This window comes from Oncorhynchus nerka, linkage group LG11 (assembly GCF_034236695.1).
Source record: "Oncorhynchus nerka isolate Pitt River linkage group LG11, Oner_Uvic_2.0, whole genome shotgun sequence".
NCBI lineage: Eukaryota > Metazoa > Chordata > Actinopteri > Salmoniformes > Salmonidae > Oncorhynchus > Oncorhynchus nerka.
In genome coordinates, this window is record NC_088406.1 from 30,687,306 (window position 1) to 30,697,082 (window position 9,777).

Genomic DNA, 9,777 nt, shown 5'->3' on the forward strand with positions numbered 1-9,777 from the left:
AATAAGTAACTAGACAGACTGTGCACTTGTTGTTCCTGCATGTTATGAAAGTTCCTTCAAAGCCAATGCCACAACAAGCTCTCAAATTCTCTCATGGTCTTATAATTTAACACCTACAGTACCTGTCATTGAAAATGTTTCTTGAAATAAAGTATATCTGATTATTAACACAGCATCTGCATAGAGGGAAAATATCAAATGAATTAGAACATCAATAAACTAATTCAATACAACCCAGAAGGTACATACTTGGTTATATCAACGTTACAGTGAAGTCGTCCTCGTTTACTTCACCAATGCATTTTAAACACATGTTCCTGACTGACCTTTAATTATTAAATTTCCAGACAAAGTAAGGGGCTAACTCCACCTCTCTCTCCCCAAACCCTCCCAGGGCATCATCACCTATTCCCAATTACCCACAAATGCAGGATTGTTCCCGAAATGACTCTGCATCCTCCCAAATGAGTGATTACAGCAGGTTATTGTGTTGTGAATTACTTTGCCTGATAATTGGATTTGAAATCCAATTTGACAAAAGGACCAAAATTGGTGCGGACGGCAGAAACAGCATTTGATGCGCTGAAACACTCCATTACAGAATTATCTACAGACAGATAATACATGGCATTTGAGAGGAAGCAGAGAGAGATGGAAAGAGGGAGGGAACTGTACAATGAAGGCCTGCGTAGTGAGGTCCGATTTTCAAATTATGTCTGATTGTGTGTGTTATTCCGATAAACAAATCCTAACAAAGGTGCTCCCTCTCTTAAATCCAAACCAGTAACCTTAATGGTTGTACCCAGTCAATACTTGGCAAAGTCCTGCACTGGTGTAGCCTCAATGCAATTGCCTGTAAAATGCCTCGCTTACTCCCTTATTTGTTTAAGGGCAGCTGTTGCAGTGGAAAACTCATTATACCAACATCTGTCTTTTAGTAAATGATGGATCCTCTATCTAAAGCCTCCAACAAAAGCTTTCATAAAATGACTGATTTATAGGCAGCCTGTGTTTTTTTTCTCTCTTTGAACCCAAAAAGTTTTCCATACGATCAAAGTTCAAACCAACCAAAAAATTGGACAATGGAAAATCCATTTTAAATTTACCCCAGACCAGCAAAAGGAGGACAACGGGCATTGTTCCGGACCCACATTGGTTGGTGATTTTAATGCAAGGACAATGAAATCCATTTTACCTCAATTTACCAGCATGTCACCTATGAGACAAGAAGCGCCAAAACTCTACATCACCTTTTCTCCACACACAGAAGCGCCTACAAGGCCCTCCCTCGCCCCTGTCATGACGTTGGCCTCTTTGGGATTAGCAAGCCCCACCCCCCTCTCCCTGCCTCCCCTTTCCTCCTTCAACTATGTTGCTGTGTTCAGAGAGACGTCGTAAATTCCTGAGGATCTCCTCATGGACACATAGTATAGAGAGAGTACATTTTCCTAGAGGACAAAGGAAATCCTTCCACCTCACAGAACTTGAGGTACGAACAAATTTCATGTTCCAGAGAAAATATAAAAGATCGGTGAAGAATCCAGCTACGAACTGGTCCATTTGTCACAATTTGGGGAAGCTCATGGGAGACGGTGTGGCCACATTACCATAACGCTGTTTATATAATAGCCTCAGATATGAGGATTACATCTAATTGTTGTATAAGATGAATGAGTGAGTATGATACTGTTTGTATAATTGTGTAATATGATTTTGGACTGTTTAATGAAGAAAAATACAATTCCCTTTTGATTACGGTCAGGCCTCCTGGGACAGCCCTTTTTCAGCCCTTCCGAATAAAACCCCCACTCGGGTTTTCGATCAGCAGACCGAGCTTACCTCAATTACGAGATGGCTAAAGGTTGCAGACCATGTTTTTCTCCATTAGGAGGACAAAGATTGTAGACCATTGCTGAATCTTTTAACCTTACCACGTGGTTAAACTCTTAGACTATCGATACCGACAGAATAAGAACAAGTCTTTGATATTAATTACTAGTCTGCAGCTAAGAATTCGGTATCATTGAACGCGAAGAACGTCAACCGCCGAAACATCCATTCTATAACGAAACAAATTAATGTCACTCTGACCTATTCACTATAACCGCGGCAGAGAGAGAGGGAGAGAGACGGACAATTCTACAAAAGAAACAAACTTTTCACCAGCCATCAAGACGACACACTGAGCGTAAATATATATATATTTATTGCAATTGTTCCCGAATGAGTGAGCGTTCATGTGCAAAGGATTAGCATTTCAATTGTTATAATTATCACTGTAGTGACTTCTTAGTCGACCCCCACTTCCCCTTTTGTCTAACAAGCCGCCATGCCGTTTTAGCCAACTAGGGCACATTCTCCTATCATTTCATGTAACCACATTTACCTTGTTTGTTTGTTTGTTTATGCAATTCTGTGAATTACTTAGTTAGTAATAAATACATGATTTAAGACAATTGATGTATGGATGACTCATAGTGAAGACTGGGTTCGTGCAGATAATCAACCATTTACAACGTTTGGAATGAGACTAACGTGAGGTAAAGTAAATAATTCATTTATTCAAAGACTAATTGATCAGATAAAATATCTGAATAGTTATTTTAGGAAATGATAACTTTGTAATCTGAATATTTTTCCTTGGTGCCCCGACTTCCTAGTTAATTAGTTACGTGATTAATCAGTCGCGTAATAACTAATTACAGAGAATCGTTGATAAACATTATCAGTCTTCAGTTAGTGATAGTAAAGACATGACACCCCCTTATTTTGGCAAATCAGACCATGAATCTATCCTCCTGCTTCCTGCTTACATGCAGAAACTCAAATGGAAAGTACCAGTGACGCCCTCATAACGGAAGTGGTCCAATGAAGCAGATGCTAAACTACAGGACTGTTTTGCTAACAAAGACTGGAAAATGTTCCGGGATTCATCTGATAACATTGAGGAGTATACCACATCAGTCACCGGCTTCGGTAATAAGTGCATCAACAACTTCATCCCCACAGTGACCGTATGTACATACCCCAACCAGAAGCCATGGATTACAGGCAACAGTTAAAGGCTAGAGCTGCCGCTTTCAAGGAGCAGGACACTAATCTGGAAGCTTATAAGAAATCCCGGTATGACCTCTGACAAGACATCAAACAGGCAAAGCATCAATACCTGACTTAGATCGAATCCTACTATTCCTGCTCTGATGCTCAATGCTTATGTCACGCCCGGACCTTAGAGATCCTTATTCTCTATTTTGGGTTAGGTCGGGGTGTGACTAGGGTGGGCATTCTAGTTTCTTTATTTCTATTTTGGCCTGTTATGGTTCCCAATCAGAGGCAGATGTCTATCGTTGTCTCTGATTGGGGATCATATTTAGGCAGCCTTTTCCCACTGGGTTTTTTGTGGGATCTTGTTCATGTATGGTAGCCTGTAAGCCCTCCATGACTTCACGTTTTGTTTGCTTCTGTATTGTTTTGGTGAGTTTCAATAATTAAACATGTGGAACTCTATGCACGCTGCGCCTTGGTCCGTTTATTCAACACACGATCGTGACAGGATATTGGTAGGGCTTGCAAACTATCACAGACAACAAAGCGAAACCCAGCCGCGAGCTGCACAACAACGTGAGCCTACCAGACTAGCTAAATTCCTTCTATGTTCGCGTTGAGGCAAGCAACACTGAACAATTTATGATAGCACCAGCTGTTCCAGACGAATATGTGATCTCACTCTCCGTAAACTATGTGAGTAAGACCTTTAGTAAGTTTAACATTGGCAAGGTTGTGGGGCCAGACGGAATACCAGGACGCATACTCAGAGCATGCACTGACCAGATGGAAAGTGTCTTCACTGACATTTTTAACCTATCCTTGACCTGTTTTCAAGCAGACAACCATATCCCATAGACTCCATTCCCAAGAACACCAAGGTAACCTGCCTAAATTACTCTTGCTCGGTAGCACTGATATCTATGGCCATGAAATGCTTTGAAAAGCTTTGAAAGGCTGGTCATCATGGCTCACATCTACACCATCATCGCAGACACCCTGGACCCACTCCAATTTGCATACCGCCCCAACAGATCCACAGATGACGCAATCTCTATTGCTATCCACACTGCCCTCACCCAACTTGAGAAAAGCAATACTCACACACCTGGACAAAAGCAATACCTATGTAAGAATGCTGTTCATTGACTACAGCTCAGCATTTAACACCATTGTCCCCTCATAGCTCTTCACCAATCTAATGACACTGGGACTGAACACCCACTGGACTTCCTGACGGGCCACCCCCAGACAGTGAGGGTAGGCAACAACACATCCCCATGCTGACCATCAACACGGGGGCCCCTCCAGGGTGTGTGCTTAATCCCCTCCTGTACTCCCTGTTCACCCCCGACAGCATGGCCCCACACAACTCCAACACCATCATCAAGTTTGCTGACGATACAACAGTGGTATGATTGAACACAGATGACGATGAAGCAGCCTATAGGGAGGAGGTCAGAATGGTGCAATTATCGCAACCTCTCTCTCAACGTCAACAAGGTAAAGGAGCTATTCGTGGACTACAGAAAAACGGAGGGACGCGCATACCCCTTCCACATTGAAGGGGCTGTACTCTAGTGGAACTGGTTGAGGGCTTCAGGTTCCTCAGTGTCCACATCACTAAGGAATTAAGATGGACCACACACACACTCACATAGTTGTGAAGAGGGGACAACAGTGCCTCAACTCCCTCGGGAGGCTGAAAAGATTTGGCATGGGCCCTCAGCTCCATAAAAAGTTCTACACCTGCGCCATTGAGAGAATCTTGACTGGCTGCATCACTGCTTGGTATAGCAACTGCAAGGCACCTGACCAAAATAATTACAGAAGGGGGTACGGCCCAGTACATCACGGGGGCCAAGGTCTCTGCCATCCAGGACCTCTATACTAGGCAGTGTCAGAGGAAGGCCCGAAGAATTGTCAAAGACTCCAGCCAATCAAGCCATAGACTGTTCTCTCTGCTACCGCATGGCAATTGGTACCACTGCACCAAGTCTGGAACCGCCAGGACCCTGAACAGCTTCTTTCCCCAAGCCATAAGACTACTAAACAAGACTGCTAAATAGCTAAATCAAATGGCTACCCTGAATACCTGCATTTACCCTTTTTCGCACACACTCACACTGGACCCACACACTATCCTGAGGTAGAAATAGTAGACGCAGTAGTCAGGGCTATTTCTCCAGGCTCACAGCTACGCAGCTACTTAGAAGGTAAACCCCAGCTAACTCCTCCCACACTTAGATGTATCCTGCGTTCCCACTTCCAAGAGAAGAGTGCAACAGAGCTTTACAAACAGCTAGCGTCAGAAGCACAGCATAGCAAGGAGACCCCTCAAAGTTTCCTGATGCGCGTTTTAGATTTGAGGCAAAAAGTACTGTTTGCATCCCAGGCGTCAGAATCAGGGCTTAAGTATGACCCTGCTCTAGTCCAGAGCATGTGTTTAAACACAGTCCTTACGGGTCTCCAGAGTGACAGTATCAGGATAGACATCCAGCCTCTCCTGCTAGAGAGCGGAACATCAGATGAGGTTTTGCTAGAGAAGCTTAACATTGCTTGTGCTAATGAGATAGAAAGACGAAACAAAAAGTGGTTTAATGCCCCACAGCCTGCTACAACTGTAAGTGTAGTCCAGTTAGAAGATACGCCATCTGCAAAGTGTCCTGTGAAGGAAGCCAAAGATAAGATACCCGCAGGACTGTTAACAGAGTTAGCTGAACTTAAGACAGGTGTAGCTTCTCTAAAAGGTCTCAGTGCAGAGATTGCTCAGATTAAGGAGACATTACAGCAGCCTATGTTTCAGTCACCGCCTTGTGCCTATGCCCCACCCCCAGTTAGGAGGCCAGATAGGGACCCCCAGCCACCTGTTTCCCAGCAGCAGTATTACAGCAGCTACAGTCGGTCCCAAGCACCTGACCCTGCGCAGCATCAATATGCACCTAACTGGTATACCAACCGCTCTGCTCAAGCTCCAAGGAGGTGTTTTGTCTGCCAGCAGGCCAGAACAGATGCACGCTGCACACACTGCTTCCGATGTGGGAGTGGAGAACATTTTCAAGCTGGATGTAAAATCCGGGGAGCCAGACCATCAAGGGAGGCCCCTTTAAACGGAAACGGGTTACCGCTGAGGGACGAGTGTTAACCGTAGCTACCAAAAAGTCCCAGAAATGTGCAAATTGTGCCAGAGAAGATTCATTTGAGAACCTGAAACAATGTTCATCATGTAAAGAGACACTGTACTATTCCAAAGTATGTCAAAACCAACATTGGACTAAACATAAGGAAAAATGCACTCACCTGAAAATTGATTCTAATAGTGAAAGGTTTTCCTGCACAGAGGAAAATGCCCACTCCTTACCATCCCTAGATCAATGTTGCCACCCCCGTAAGGTCACCTCGCTAGTCGGCAGACAGTGCCTTATTGAGTGTCACCTGAATCGCCACCACCTCCAAGCTCTATGGGATACAGGCTCTCAGGTATCGGTCATTGATGAACGATGGAAAGAGGAATCTCTCCCAAACGCAAGGCTGAGAGATGTTTCAGAAATCCTGGACTCACCTGATGATCTAAGGTTGACTGCAGCAAATGGGACTGAAATGCCGTACCTGGGATGGATTGAAACAACTTTTCGGGCTAGCCTCTGAAACTGACCAAACAAAGGAACTGATCATCCCAGTGCTGGTAATGAAAGGCTGTCACCTATCTCATCCCATCATAGGTTTCAATGTTATCGAGCACATCCTGACAATGACCGAAAAGACTAAACTATACAGTACAGTAAAAATAGCTTTCCCAAGCCTCAAAATAAACAAGGTGAGAGCTTTTATACAGGCTGTTAGCGCAGAACAGACAGATGAATACGTAGTGAAAACCAAGAAAGAGAAGGTTGCTGTACCAAAACACAGTAGCATTCAGATTGAGTGCCGTGTAGCTTACCAGCCTTTCAAAGATGACATGACAGCCCTGAACCCGCAGTGGCCAGACGACCTTGAGTTCCTTGACACACTAGTCAGAGTCAGGAAAGGTGTTTTTCCAGTTATCCTGCTTGATGTCTCTAACCCCACTGACCACGACATTGCCCTGCTAGGACGCACAATAATCGGTACAGTACAAACCATTATGACTGTGTTACCTGCCCAAGTCTTTGAAAAAACTGTCACCTCAGCCACAGTGAATCACATCAGCGTTCGAACCCCATGTACTGCTACTGAACATTGGGATCCACCAGTAGGTTTAACTCACCTAACCGAAGAGCAGAGAGAGGTTGTTAGGCAAATGCTTAGAGAAGAGTGTCACTCCTTCTCCAGATCAGACAATGACATTGGCTGCATTGAACGATTGAAAATGACTATTTCTCTAAAGGACTCTGAACCAGTAAAGCGCACATACATGTCAGTGCCCAGGCCACTGTATCAGGAGATGAAGGGTTACATTTATGACCTCATAGTCCAGGGCTGGGTTAGGAAGTCAAACTCTTCATATTCTTCACCTGTCGTGTGCGTTCGTAAGAAGGACGGGACCCTCCAGTTGTGTATAGGTTACAGAGACCTGAACAGAAAGACACATCCCGACCGCCAGCCCATCCCTCGGGTCCAAGACATCATGGACAGTTTAGGTGGTAATTCCTGGTTCTCCCTCTTAGTTCAGGGGAAAGCGTATCACCAGGGGTTCATCTCTGAAGAAAGCAGACCACTGACAGCATTTGTGACACCGTGGGGACTCTATGAGTGGATACGTATGCCATTCGGCCTCATGAACGCTCCTGCAGACTTTCAGCGGTGTATGGAGGAGTGTTTGGAAGGGCTCCGGGATAACATCTGCATTCCTTATCTGGACGACACGCTAGTTTTCAGTAAAACATTCAACAGCCATGTGAATGATGTGCGAAAAGTTTTGCAGCGTCTCAGAGAGTATGGCATTAAACTCAAACCAAGTAAGTGTGATCTCTTTAAACCCCAAGTCCGTTATTTGGGCAGAATAGTGTCTGCAGAGGGCAGCCGAGTTGACCCAGCTGATTTTGAAGCAGTAAGAGCATTGAAAGAAATCAGACCAGAGACTGTGGGCCAGCTCAGAAAAATGCTTGGTTTACTTACTTACTACAGACAGTACATCAAAGAGTGCCAGCTGCCTGTATGACCTCCTGAAAGCAGATTCAGAGAAATTACCTGACCACCCACGGAAAACAAAAACAAAGAAAGTAAGTCATGTGGTGCCCTCAAACAAGCCAATCCTGTGGACTGACCAGCATCAACAGGCACTTGAACAGCTGATTGAGTGTTTGCTTCACCCACCAGTTTTAGGTTTCCCTGATTTCACTCAGCCATTTGTTGTACACACTGATGCGTCACACCAAGGCTTGGGAGCAGTTCTTTATCAAAAGCAAGAGGGGAAGCTTAGGGTCATTGCTTATGGCTCTCGAACCTTAACAGCAGCTGAGAAGGACTATCACTACCACTCGAGCAAGCTAGAATTTCTAGCTCTAAAATGGGCAATCACTGATAAGTTCCATGACTATTTGTACTATGCTCCGACCTTCACTGTATACAGCGATAACAACCCGCTCTGCTACATTCTGTCGACTGCAAAACTGAACGCAACCACTTCCAGGTGGGTTGCAGACTTGGCTGATTTCCACTTTACAATAAAGTACAGGCCAGGCAGAGAGAACGGTGATGCAGATGCTTTGTCAAGGATGCCACTGGATGTAGAGTCACTGATGAGAGAATGTTCTGAGGAGCTTCCACCAGACACCATCGCCGCCACGGTACAAGCAGTTGAGGTACAGAAAGAGGCTGTTGTACCTTGGTCATTTTCAGCTGCATCTATGTCAGTATCAGCTGAAGGTGAGACAACCACTGCAACAACCAGCTCGATCCCAAAAGATGGGATAAGAGAAGCACAAGAATCTGATCCGGTCATCCGTCCTGTGCTCAATTTCAAACTTTCGGGTTCCAAACCGCCAGTTAAAGAGCAAAAGAAATTCAGTCCAAAGACAAAATGCCTATTCAGAGAATGGGACAGATTGACAATAGACAGTGATGGCATTCTGTACAGAATCACTACAGCCCGCAAGCAGTTAGTTCTACCAGAGCAGTACAAAGGTAAAGTGATGGAAGAGTTGCACAATAACATGGGACACCAAGGTACTGACCGCACTGTATCACTAGGACGTGACCGCTTCTTCTGGCCATATATGCAATCTGACATCGAGCACTATGTGACTAAAACTTGTAGCTGTGTCAAGCAGAAAAAGCCAGCCCATGCAACAAGAGCTCCTCTGACAAACATTGTGACAACACAGCCATTTGAACTGGTATGTATTGACTTCCTTCATCTCGACAGATGCAAAGGGGGATATGAGTACATCCTCGTGATTGTTGATCATTTTACACGTTTCACTCAAGCCTACGCCACCACATCAAAGTCAGGTAAAACTGCTGCAAATCTCATCTTCAATGACTTTGCCCTGACGTTTGGGTTCCCGTCCCACATCCACCATGACCAAGGGGGAGAATTTGAAAATCAGTTGTTCCATCAGTTAAAGAAACTCAGTGGCATGGCGGGGTCCAGGACAACACCCTATCACCCGATGGGAAACGGTCAAGCGGAACGCATGAACAGAACATTGTTGCAAATGTTAAAGACACTAACGGAGACACAAAAGTCAAATTGGAAGGAGTCTCTGAACAAATTGGTTTATGCCTATAACTGCACCCGTTGCGAAGTGA